The sequence below is a fragment of the Balaenoptera acutorostrata genome, chromosome 20, assembly GCF_949987535.1.
Source record: "Balaenoptera acutorostrata chromosome 20, mBalAcu1.1, whole genome shotgun sequence".
NCBI lineage: Eukaryota > Metazoa > Chordata > Mammalia > Artiodactyla > Balaenopteridae > Balaenoptera > Balaenoptera acutorostrata.
Window position 1 is genome coordinate 10,947,229 of NC_080083.1, and position 13,469 is coordinate 10,960,697.

A 13,469-nucleotide genomic window follows, 5' to 3' on the forward strand; every position below is an offset into this window, starting at 1 on the left:
AATTTAAAGAGCCTAATATGTCTATGAAGCTTGTTACTAGAAAGAGTCCCTCTCCCTTTTTTCTATCCCCAGTGGCAAAAATTTTCAACTTTTCTGTCCATTATTTTGGTATTTATCTTTTATCTTTTAAATATGGAGCTTGTAGCAACTTCTTGATTTTTCAGTTTTAGGCACTAAGGTTTCCTTCTGTAGATGACAATGATTTTCCTCTGTCACCACCCCCGCCCCCGGCCACCCCATTCCCTCTCCTCCCAGGAGATGGTAATGGTTTTGGTGAGATCACCCTGCAATGTTCACATTATGATGCCTCTGTAAGTCCCTTGACAGCAGGATCATCTAATCTCTTAGGCTTACTTTTCCTTTCTTGCCCAATCTTCCATGCAGTTCATTATTGTCTTGGTTTTTTTATTTCATTGATTTTCTATGGACTTATCACCAACCCAACACTAAACTCTCTGCCAATTGTCTAAGTCTCTTCTCAAGGTGTTCAGACATACCAGGAATTCTGTAATTTCCATTTCTTTGACCAGTTCTGGTCTGAGCTGTGCGTCCTCTCAGCCTGCGGCTTGGTTGTTATCTGGGACCTCCTGGCCCAGCATCCTGGACATTCCCTCTGCCTTTCTCCCCTGTTGGAGCTCCTGTTTGCTCTGTTTCATGTTTCTCTTTCTCTGTTTACTCCCCTTGTTTGCTGAAACACATCTCCAGTGTCTTCATGAGAAATACACCTGGGTGGTAGATTTATTTTTGACATCTTACATGTCTGAAAGTACTTTTATTTAATCTTTACACATAATTGATAGCTTGGCTGGGTAAAGACTTACAAGTTGGAAATCATTTCCTTCAGAATATTAAAGGCATTGCTTCGTTGTTGTCTAGTTTTCCAGTGTTGCTGTTAAGTTTTAAGCCATTCTACTTCTTGATCCTTCGTATGAAATCTGGAAGCTGTGGAAACTTCCTCTTGTTTCCAGTGCCCTGATGCTTTGGGACCATGTGCCTTCGTATGGGCTTATTTTATCCACATTGTTGGGCACCTGATGGCCCCTTTCAACTTGAGTCCTGCAGTTTTGAAATTTTTTATTCAGTTTTTCCTTTCATGATTTTCTCTCTTCCCACCCCACTTCTGAAACTCCTACCTTTTTTTTTTTTTTTGCCACGTGGTTTGTGGGATCTTAGTTCCCTGACCAGGGATTGAACCAGAGCCCTCCGCAGTAAAAGTGCAGAGTCCTAACCACTGGACCACCAGGGAATTCCCTGAAACTCCTATTGTGTGCATGTTGGACCTTTTGGACTAGTCCTCCAAGATCTTATATTTTTTTCTCCTATTTTCCTCACATCTTTGTCTTTTGTTTTACTTTCTGGAAGATTTCACTCAACTTTATTTTCTGCCTTTCTATTTTCATTTCTGCATAATTTTAGCTTTCAAGAGCTTTTGTTATTTTTTTTGTTTCAGTCCTTTTTTAATGACAATCTTCTCCTCCCTGCTATGATTGATAGCTTTCCCCCCCCCCCTCCTTGCATGGTTTCTGCTTCCTCCAAGTTGCTTTTGCTCGCATGTTTGTTTAAGTTTCTGCCTTTCACATCAAAGTTTTCTTCAACTATCTGGGGGCCTTGGTTGTGGCGTGTATTTAAAATCTGACTAGAAGCTATGCTTGTGGGGGAGCTGGTAGATTATAGGCTTTACTGTAGTGGTCTTTGGGGACCCCCCCCCCCAATGTTAGCATCTTTAGGTTTTTCCTTTTGGGATTGTCAGATGACCTAGTGAAGGTCTTCCCCTGTCCTGCTTGACTTTCTGGGAGGTGAGGGAGGGAAGAGGCTGGCAGTGGGGCAACATCAAACATGTGAACTTTTACTAACCCCCTCTGCTCTCAATTGTTCTTGGTGTTCTCCAGTCCCTATGCTTTTTGTTTCCCCAGAGAATAGACCTTCCAGAGGCTAAGCCTTCAGTCCTTCAGTGGGAGTGAAGAAAGGGTCTTGGGATCTAGCTATTACTACTTCAATAGACTTTCAACCAATGGCATTGTTTTAGTCACATTTTAACCCCCATTTGCAGGGGCACAGGGTAGTAGTGGTGGGTGGTCTGAGATGTAAACCAGGTTACTTGTTAGCTTTCCTTACTCCTAATTGAGAATTCAGATTTCTTAGTTATAACTCCTCCAACTTCTTTCCAGCTTCCAACATTTTGTTGCAACTGTATCCTTTCACTTAAAAAAACAAAACCAAAAAACCTTATGGGCTTATCCCTTAAAAGAAAATAATTTTATTGCTCTTTTAGTGGGGTTTGAGATAGAACAGAACAAAGGTATGTGTTTCATCCACCATCTTTCATGGGAAGTTTCTTTTTAAAGTCACAAATAATACATGTTCACTGTAGAAAAACTAGAAAATAAAGTTAAGAAAAAAAGAAGAAAATATAATCAGAATAATAATGCCTTTACTCCAGGAGGACCAATGTTAATACTGTAGAGGTAGATCCTTCCATTTTTTCACACATATCAATTATATATAAATATATTATGCATATATACAATGATTAGGAATCAATAAACATTTTTTTTAACTTGTTTCCTCACTTACCAATATATCATGAACACCTTTCCAAGTCACTAAATATATTTCTAAAATTATTTTAATGGTTTATAATATTTCACCAAATATCTCATAATGCAGTATATTTTGGTCCAGTTCTGTATTATTGGACATTTCAGTTTTGTTTACCAATTTTTTAGGATCATAATAATAAAAACTCTAACGAACAAGTCCATTCCCAAAGTTTTCTGTAATCCTTGATTATTTCCTTAGGTGAAATTTTTAGAATGGCTGCACCAAAAGTGTACTCATTGTAATTCTGTTAATTCTCATTACCCAGGTGTCCCTACGAAAGAGGACATACATTTCATCATCAATATAGCAGAGTCTTTTTTCTTTGCCTTTGCCAACACAGGTATTAGATTTTAAAACACCTCCCATCCAGGGGCCCAAATGGTGTATTACTGGTGTTTTGATTTGTGTTTCTTGGATTACTGCTGAGGCCCAACATCTCTTCCTATTCACTGGTGGTGTATATTTCTTCTTTTCTGGATGGACCTCACAGTGGGTTTAAGATTTACAGTTACACTCAGATGTGCAGAAATGTAACTTTCTTAATTTTTTTATAACTAAGCCTCACTTGTTCCTGGGCGCCCCCATTTCCACTCAGCAGAAACAAACCAACTTTTGATTCAAAGTAACTCACTGCTCAGTCACCTCTAGGCGAAGGCATCTTGCCTTCTGGTCTTCTCTCTCATCCCTTTGTGGGAAGGGTGCTTGGTCCCTTTACTACTCTCAGGCAGCCTCTGTTCCTACTGCTGGTGTCCCGTGCTCTCCAGACCCCTCCCCAAGCTGGAGCAGGAGCTGCAGAAGCCCATGAGGTTTGGGTACAATAATAGTCTTTAGACGCAGACAGGGGACAGGTCTCTGGGCCACATGGGAGGACAACTCAGAAGGAGGGCTCTTTCTGCCACCACTTCTATCCTACTGATGTCATTCCCCCACTCCTCCAGGTAGCTGCCAAGGTTCCAGGTGGAAAACATAGAGAAGACCCTCTGCTCTCCAACTTATCTGGCGGCGAGGGAAATTCACCTCTGTCTCCCTTGCTTGATCTCCTTTCTAATCGCTCGTTTCTCCTAAGAGAATTTAATTGCCTTTGGAGTGGAAAAACTGTTCTCACCTCCTGTCCAGCATCCTTCCAACTCTGTTTTCTTGGCCCTCCAGGCTTTGATCTTTTTTTTTTTTTGGTGGCATTTAAAAAGAAAGCTGTTTCTCTTGCAAATCAAAAATGCTCTATTGTTCCATGGAAGTCTTTAAAATCTCCTTTTTGAAAGTTAAATCTGAGCAAGAACTGTTTTTTCTAAGCCAGTGGTTCTCACTCCTGGGTGCTCATGTACTCATTACGATCACCCCGGAGCTTTTAAAAATCCTGATGCCTAGGCAGCACCCCAGAATTCAGAACACCTGGAGGGGTGTCCCAGGCATCTGTATACTTTTAAAGCCCCCCAGGTGACTCCAGTGTGTAATCAGGACAGAGAATAGCTGTTCCAGGCTGTGACCGCCCTCCCCATCCCCGGGGCAATGGATTTGACCTCCCCGTCCTTGAAGGGAGAAGGGCTCCAGGCACCTGGGTGACAAAGCTGGGCTCTGCCGCTGAGGACATGAAGGGGGGGTGTCCACACCTGGGGCTCACACCTGTATCTGGGGGCACTGGGGGCAGAAGAGGTCCTCAGCTGGGCGTGGAGTCCTCCTCAGCCGCTTTGACAGGCTTGAGACTGAGGCTCTGCAGATGCAACCCCACAGGGGCTGGAGAGGACGACTCCGCCCCCCCAGGCAGGAGGTGGAACAGGTTCTCATTAACTCGGCCTCAGCCAGTGCAGAAGGAAAGGGTTTCCTTGTTGCTAGAGCCTGTCAGGGACCAATATGTTACAACATATGTTTTACAGCTTCCTGGGGTCTCTGATAAATCTTTGGAGACTCCTTTATTTGCCTTTTTTCCCCCAAGGTTATGAAGCCAACTGTTTCCCTCCGCTTACAGATGTTCTGAGGCTGAGAGCTCATTTCCGTCGGAAATTAGCCTCAGAGGAGGGAAGCTTCTGGGGGCGGCTGGCGCTCTCCCACAGGATGAGGTTGCAGGCAGTGGTGGGGGTGGGATGACCCCCTCCCTGGCCATGATTTTCTGCACATATGCTCGGAACCCAGGAGAGAAGGGTCTCACAAGAGCGGACCACCCCCCAACCCACAAAGCTTGGTAAAAACTACTGTGTTCTTTCCTTCCCAGCTGCGTACTTTTGCTTTCTCTGTGTAAGGCATTTCAATTAGGCACATACCCTGCCCTCAGGACCCTGGTAGCCGGGGAGATAACATGTAATGATACTAGCTACCATTATTTCCAGCATTTACTGCATGCCAAGCACAGGTGATAGAGATAATAATAGCACTAAAAAAGCTTCCAACTTATTGAGCCCCTAATGTGGGCAGGCCCTTTAGAACACTCTGTACTCCTCACTGGAACTGAATATACCACGTCTTGCTACTGGAAGGGTGGTCCTGAACCCGTAGCAATGGCATCACCCGAGACCCCGTTAGAAATACGGAATATCAGGCTAATCCCAGACCCACTGAATCTGAATCTGCATTCTAACAAGATGCCCAAGGGGTTTCTGGACAGATTGCTACCCCTATTTTACAGATGAGGAATCAGAGGCTCAGTGGGAATTGAGTGACTTGAAGAAGGCCACAGGATAACCAGAAGCTAAGTAGGGATATAAACCTGCTTCACAGGACTCAAGTGATGTTGGTAAAGGCTAGACTGCAGCACAGCTGGGGAGCTGAGGACTGGAGAAAGAGCACTCCCTAGATTTCAGATGGAGGAACAGCCAGAAGGGCTTCCTGGAAGTGGGGGCATTTGAATCAGACCTAGAAAGGTGAGCAGGACCTGCCAAGAAGGGGGCTAGTCTATCTGAGGTGGAGGAAACAGCAGGAGCACAGACAGGTTGGTAGAAGAGTGAGTATCATTCACCAGAACCTTCCCTTGGTGGCTGCTGGTACGTTAATTAAACATGAGTCCACCAGGCTGGGGTGGTTCCCAGTCTGGCAACCACCTTGGCATATATACCTTGGCAGCATATATAAGTAAACCACAACAGAAGCCTGTATGTGCCTCAAGGTTAGGAAATAAAAACCTGAGGACAACCAATCACAAACAGCCAACCAGGCTTTCCCAAATCAGACAACCACTTAAACTATAGCCAAGTCGTTTTCTTGCTTTGCTTCTGTGTCTTTTCAAAAAAGTCTTGCCTCTAGCTCCTGTTGGTGGTACACTGCTAACCACTTTCAGTTTGAAACTGTCGGGTTTGAATTGATTTTTGCTCAGATAAACTCTTAAACATTTAAATACATCTCAATTTATCTTTTGACACTGTGATCTTCTGTGTTCAGAAGCAACAAAGCATTTGAGGCAGGATGGCGGTGATTCAGGAAAACTTTGTTTTCCCCGTGATCTGTGGCTGCCAGAGGGGGCCGCCACACAACTCCGGCCTGGGCTGCAGGATGCTGAGATGGACCTGCCTTGAGATGTTCCGGGCCCTTGGTCCCTGCTTTTTGGGTCTGGTGACCCCTTTCCTCCCCTGATTTCCTGCTGTAGCATGCTCCCTCAACGGCCCACGCTCAGAGAAGGGCTCACAGAGCCCCTGGCCCTTGGACACAGAACCCCTCTTCTGGGCAATAACCAATGGTCCAACTGGAACCCGTGTTGTAACCTTGTCTCCTGTCCCTGTTCTCACTTCCAGGTCTCTCCATCAGCCCAGAATTTGCCCTTGACTTTCCCCTGACTGTCACATCCTTCTTAGCCCGACTCAAGGTCACCATCTTGGAAAGCATTCCCTGATCTTCCCAGGCTGGGTTGGGAGCTCCCGCTCTGTGATTCCACAGCCCCTGTCCTGCCCACTCTGCTCAGTGGTGCTTATCACATCGTACTGCAAGTATCCACTCTGCCTCCTCATGAGACTCTGGCCCCTCCTCAGTGGCAGGTTCTGGGTCTTTCTCCTGTGCTCCCAGCATCTGGGGGAGCAGCTGACATAGGAAGTGCTGGGTGAGTAACTGTTAGACAAGCCAGGGTAGGTTTCTCTGCCTCTAGTGTCCGGGCACGGAGCGCTGATGGGAGCAGCAATGTGGCAGCTTCCATCACGGCGGCTGTCCCTCTCGGGATACTCTCCTCCCGGCTCCTGACCTCCCACCCACCTCCCAGCCTCTTCATTGTCTCGCCTTTGGCTTTAATGCTTGTGAGACCATCCAGGATAATTAAGAGAAAGAAGTTTTATGCTGTTTATGGGGTTTCGATCAAAGATTTTAATTAACCTACCTTGCTTTAAGCCTTGGAATGTTCAGTCCCCAGGGCTGACCATTTGATAATGGAATTAATGCTTCTAGGCAGAGTGGGGGGAGGGGGAGGCTTCAACAAGGAGGGCCTAGTGATCGTCTCATTAACTCTTCCCGAGATGGATAGATTTCAGCTCAGCATAAGCGATTGATCTCAGTCTGAGCTGTTCAAGGACGAACGAGGTGTTGGGAGTGGTGGGGAGAAGCCCGTCACTGGAGGTATGCTAGCAGATGTTAGACAAGCTCCTGGGAGGGATCTTAAAGCCGTGAGTCGGTCATCGCATCACTGATCAGTCTAGGTCACCTTTAGGGGATTGCAAGCCCTGGGAGTCATTCTTTCTGTCCCCATGCCATGCTGGGGCAGGGCAGGGCAGACTCAGCCTGACTCACAGAGACACATACCTGCGGCTCTGGTTTGAGGCCAATCTCTCATTTCTGCCAGAAAGACGCAGATCAAAGGCAGCAAACCCATGGAGCCAAAACCCCTGCAAAAATCACCCTTCCAACCAGCCTCCATCGAAGCTGCAGCAAATACTGTATGTGCAGATACCACTTCAGGGATTGGAAGCCCCAAACTGATCGTCACTGGGGAGGCAGTTGCCTGCAGGTAGAGGGACCTGAGCAGATATGCACTAGGGACCCCTCAAAACAACCCACCAGAACAGGCCCCGGCTGGTCTCAGATGCTGGCCCCTCCCAGGTACCAGCATCTCATTTAATGCAAATGAGGATCTTGGTGGGACAATCCGATGCCCTAACCTTGGAGGGAAAAGAAAGTGCATTTGGGAATGTCTGGGGTGGGCAGGGTGCATGGGGTGGGGAGGAAGATGGGGTGTCATGATTAGCTAAGATCTGCTGAGCTCACTATCTTCCGGGCACTATGCTAAGTGCCCTACATGTATCACCTCGTGTAAGTCTGCTTGGTATTATTATTTTCCCCATCCTACAGATGCAGAAACCGAGGTCGCTTGAAATATGGCTTCCCAGGAAGCCTGGGAAGTCTGCAGGAAGAAGGCCATGGAGTTTCTGGCTCTTCCTGGTCTGGACTCCATCACTCTTTTCCTCAACATCCAGCACCTTCCCACCTGCAAGAGTTTACTCATTTCTTCCTCTATTATCCTTCAAGGTTTGGCTGAAATGTAGGTGACCAGCATCCCCCATCCCCCAGCATCCCCAGCTCCCACCCTGTACCCCTGGCTGGACTTTTCCCTGGATTTCTAAAAGGCTCCCTTGGATTTTTATCTTGCTAGTTATTTCCTTCTTCCTGGCATGATAAACACCTGATTTAATGTCCAACTTCACCCTGTAGGCAGAGACTGTTTCCAGGTGGGAGCATATTTGATTAAGCTGTGTCCTGTGTGTGCTGACCACAGCAATAACACCAGGTTCACGAGTGGATATTGGGTGAAGTGAGAGAGGAAAAGCGCTTCTCTCCGCCCCACTGGGTTCCATGAAGACAGAAGTGGTAAAGTCTTAACCAGCAAGTATTTCCCAAGTCTCTACAATGTGCCATGGGTGTTGGGGATAAGGTGGGTGCTTCTCATCATAAGCCCTTCTGAGTCGCTTGTGTTTTTAACATACGTGCGTATATTAACTTGACTTTAAAATGTATGTTAAACAAGTGAACTAGTGGTGTTTCCTTTCCTCTCCCACGGAAATCACCTACCAGAGGGCAGAGAGCCAGACTCCAGTTGGCTAAGCTAAGCGTGAGCCTGGTAGGGGTGCCTTCAGCTCCCCATTTGGGTGGCCTAGATCTTGAGAGAAACCCCTGGGTATCCCAATTATGTCTAAATGCCTTCAATTATTTGGAGAAAAAACAGCAACATTTCTATAGGAAGCCGTTTCTGGGAGAGTTGTGTGATGGGTATAACACGCCAGGTTGGACAAGGGGACCCCTTCCAGGCCTGCACGTGGGGAGGGCGAGGGTGGCCCAGGAGGGGGCCTTGGAGAGGAATGCTGCAGAGAGCAAGGTTCCTGAGGCAGGGGAGGGCTGGTACCCACCGAAGATGCATGAGAAGACGTGCCCAGGCATCTCTTTCCACATCCAGAAATTGGGTGCAAGGCCTGAAGTTTCCCTACACCTTCTAGAAGTTCAGATGAAGAAAAAGAGCAGGTTCTCTGCTATAAAGATAGGACATATTTAGAAATTGATTAAGCAATAAAGGAGAACAAGGGCTGGAGTTATTTGGGACAGTACTTATTATAATGCTCACTTTATTAATGTGCGGGTTCTGAGAGCTCCCTCCCAGAGCTGACATCCTCCTTGGCTAAGGGGACTGCAGAGATCCCGGGGTTCTAATCAGGGTCCCCAATACACTGACTCTGATCTCAGCTAAGCCCCAACCAGGAACATAACTGAGTCTTTTCTCTGGTTACAGAGTGAGCCACAGGCTGAGCCCTGACCTTGGCCGTATACTTATCCCTAATCCTTACCACATACTGACCTCAGCCCGTGACGTCAGCCTCAATCCTGACTGCGGTCACTGATTAAGCCCTGACTTCACAGACTAACCGTTGCCTGTGACCCTTCTTAAGGCACAGCCCCAGACAGAATCGCAGCTCAGCCGCTGGCTCTCACATCAAGGGGGATGAGTGGGAGGACGTGGTGGAGCTGGGCAGGTGTCCGCCTCCCCCACCACTGGAGGCTCGGATGAGAGCTCCCAGCCCCCCCTGGGGGCCCCTGGGTCGGGGCCGGTGGAGGGCTTGGGAACTTAGGGGCTGTGTGGGGTTTTCCAGGCCCTGTCCTGGCTTCACATGCAAGGCTGATTAACATGCACCATTCTTCCCTCCGTCCCCAAGTGCCTTCTCCACATCATTGCTTCACTGATTAATTCCTCAGAACAAAGCACCCGGCACTTATGTGCAGATTGAATGGAAGATCCCAGAGGCCCTTCCCAGTGCCGGCTGCCCAGTCCTTTCCCGAGCAATTGCTCTGTTGAAGTGTCTAAGGAGCCAGGAGGCCGTTAACTGGACCAGAAAACAGCGTTCTGCCTCCAGGATGCTGGGTTTGCTGGTTGCTGGGAGATGGTTTCACCCTAGAGCCAGCTTAAGAGAGTCACATTTGACATCCTGACTAACTGATGTATTGGGTTAAAATCTGTCAGTACGTGAAGGTGGTCCTTCTTTACAAACACAAGATAAATGTAGAAGTTATCTTACCACCAACACGACTATCATTACCATCACCAGCACCATCATCACCATCATCATTATTATCATTATATCATCATCATGGCTCTCTATGGGAGATGCTTTACTTGCGTCATTTAACCTTTAAATATCAGGAGTAACTGTTTAAATATTAAAGAGTAAATTTGATACTCTTGTTGAGTATCACTACAACAAGAGAGGCCATGGCACTCCATTGAGTTCAAGACCAGGAAAGCAAATTCCTCAGTGAATTTGTACGTTTCCCATTACCAGCCTCAGAAGCATGTGAAATCCATATAATTTTCCTTGTTTCCTTGGCTGCAAGGAAATTCCAGAATTTCTTTCAATTGCTGAAGCTTTCCTCAGCTGGAAGTTTCTCAGTATACCTTTCCTCTACCCATCTGCCTTTATGTTTTGGTCCCCTCCTCCCGGTCTCCAAATCTTGTTTTTATGGCATCTGAATCTACACTACAAATGTGTGTGTATAAACAAACTGATATGTCAAATATTATTCTAAAGTCAATGTGTACATCATGTTTGGGTTTCTCTTCCAGTGTTATGGAGTAAGTGCCTAACAGACTGACCTTCCTTTGGATAATAATTATAAACTACAGATAAAATATAAAAATCCTGAAGGTTCTGAGGAATGAACAAAAGGAGGCAGATTTTGTATGGTTTTTGAAACTTGGAAGGGACAGGCATGCGGTGAGTTTCCCATTTTCATGACTTTTAATCTGAGGGAAACTGTAGCCATGATACAGCATAAAGCAGTGAAAACTCTGACTGAAAACCATTTCTGCAATTGGATGAACAGGACAGAGCCAGAGGACAGCTGCTGGAAAGTGAGGGAAGAATTCTAGAAAGGAGAAAATCAGAGAGGGGAGCCTCAATTCCGTAAATAAATTCTGCTCCAAGTCTCTGGCTGATGAGAGTAGCTTGCAGCTAAGGCTAAAAGAACTGAAATCAAATTTGATCTGTCCACTGCACATTAGACAGTTTGTGGTTTGAGTCTAACCGAGTTAGATGCCTGTTAAACAGACACTAACACTTTTCAGAGTAATATGAAGTACACAGAGTCTTCAGAACATAATCTGCAAAATTCAGATATCATGCAAAATTATCTGACATATGAAGAGCCAGGAAAATGGGACCAATGCCTTTATTTGGAATTACCAAATAAATTTGGTAATTTAATAAAATAGTTGCTTTAATAAAAATTAAAGCAACTATTACAATCATGGCAAACATGCTTATAATGAATAAAAAAGGGGAAATCTTGGCAGATATATAGAAGCTACAAAAAAGAACCAAATGCAAATTCTAGAACCAAGAAGTAAATATCTAAAATAAAGAATTCACTGGGTGGGCTTCACAGTAGAGTAGAGGGGACAGAAGAGTGAGTGACCTTGAAGATAGATAAATAGAAATGACTCAGTCTGAAGAAGGGAGAGAAAGAATATTGGGAAAAAAAGAACAAACCTTCAGGGATGGATGCGGGCAATATAAAAATCTCTAACATACAAATAATTGGCATCCTGGAAGTGGAAGAGGGAGAAAATGGGATAAAAATCATTTGAAGAAATCATGGCCCAAACTTCCCAAAATTTGGTGTAAAGACATACAGATTCATGAATTTCAGCAAGTCCAAATCAGAATAAATAAGAAACAAACCATGCCTTGGCATATTGGAATTTAACTGCTAAAAGCAATGAATCAAGCAAAAGGGGTTTTACTACAAAGGAGTGGTTTTTTTATTCAAGATTTATTGAGCATATACAGTGTATCAGGCACGGTTTGGGTGCTGTGAGCGTAACCTAGGGCTGGAATCTTCTTTAGGGAAGGAAAGGGTGGTACTGGAATCGGCCTGAGATGGAGTTTTGTTCAGTAAAACCAAATTTACATGAAGAATACAAGCAGAGCACACCCAGAGTCCAGGACATAGAGGCAATTCAAGAACACCGGACAGTGTTGAACTGAGTCTTTTAGAAAAAGAGCATCACGGACTTTTGGGGGGAAGGGATTGAAATCTCATGGTGGAAGAGACTTTAAAAGACCAAAAACTCAGGAGATGAGGACCAGGGGCTGGGGGCATGTGTTAGCATTAAACACAAGTAACTCTTTTCTTTTCCTCTTAAAGGCTTGAGTCTACCTAGTGGGGAACATGGCCCTGGAGGAGGAGGCCTCAGGGGATCTAACACTGAGATGAAAACTGAGAATTGGCGTCCTGGGGCTTGGTGTTAGTAACATCTCAGGTGAAGAAGGATGGCTTTCTGGTTCCGCAGAACGTGGGCGATGCCTGCTGCTCTGTGTGTGTGCATGTGTGTCCAGATGCAGGGTGCTGGGGTGTGTGTAGATCAGCAGTCTCGGCTCGTTCTTTCATCTCTTCACTATTTTTTGAGCCTCGAGGATGTGCGGGAGCTGACAACACAGTGATGAGCAAGACAGACAAGGCCCCAGCCTCCTCTAGGGTCTGCTGGGAGAGACAGAAAACCTGCAAGAAAACACAGCCCTACGACGAGGACGTAGGTGCTGGTGCTTTACATGGGAGACGACCTCGAGAGGCAGTTAGGAGGTGGGGAAATTGAGGCAGGGAAGGGAGGAAAGCTGACAATCTGCGTGTTAATGAAGGGGTACCACTGGGGGCACCTGGAACTCCATCAGGCGGGTATGCTCCGAGCACGGTGATGTCCCAGGTGGAGATGGGAGCTGGGGATTCACCTGCTCTCTTCCTTCTCTCGCTGGTTGAGGTCTTTCTTCAGGGGAGTTAACGTCTCCAGCTCCTGGGTGGTGTCTGGTGCAGCCGGGGCGGAGGACCCCTTAGGCTGAGAAGCGGGGAGCCTCGCAGAGGGGCTGGACCTGTCCTCTGCTGCTGAAGGTGATCTGGAGGTGGGGGGCAAGAGCCCACTACCCGGCCACCCACGGCCAGGACTTTGGATGTTCTTTTAAAGTGCAGAGGGAGCCACAGAAGCTTTTAAACAGAGGAGTGAAATGACCTGAGTTAATTGTAAAATTCGAGAGAGGCGCAGACTCCCGGAGAAGGTGAGGGAGGATGGAGTCCAGGGCACATTGGCCCCTGAGAGGAGCAGAGACATTCTTCATTGAGACAGGAATGAGGGTCTGAGTGTGGGGACCCAGCGGCGGGTTTGATGAGAAGAGGAGGGAGTTTCTGTAGATGGTTTCCTTTTTGTCCTCCGTGAAGAGTGAGGTGCCCTCCTGGGCTGAAATGGGGGCGGGAGGAGGTTAAAGGGGAGAAAATGTAGAGGACCATTTTCTGCAGGGCTCACCTCCCCGTCTCTGCTCCTGTTTGAATTTTGTCGGCGGCGTGAATCTAAATTGTAACTAATCAGTTCATTTAATGTGATTTTCTCTGGCAGCATTTAGCTGCCCCACTGCTGGCGGTCAGAAATGAAATAA

The 13,469-nt window shown here is 46.4% G+C and overlaps 1 non-coding gene across 1 annotated transcript; it reads right to left on the bottom strand.

The window, feature by feature from the left end:
- Positions 1–1,173: 1,173 nt before the first annotated feature.
- TRNAK-UUU (transfer RNA lysine (anticodon UUU)) lies at positions 1,174–1,246 on the bottom strand. The gene has a single exon. It is a non-coding gene; the product is annotated as a tRNA-Lys (tRNA).
- Between the last annotated feature and the right edge of the window lie 12,223 nt (positions 1,247–13,469).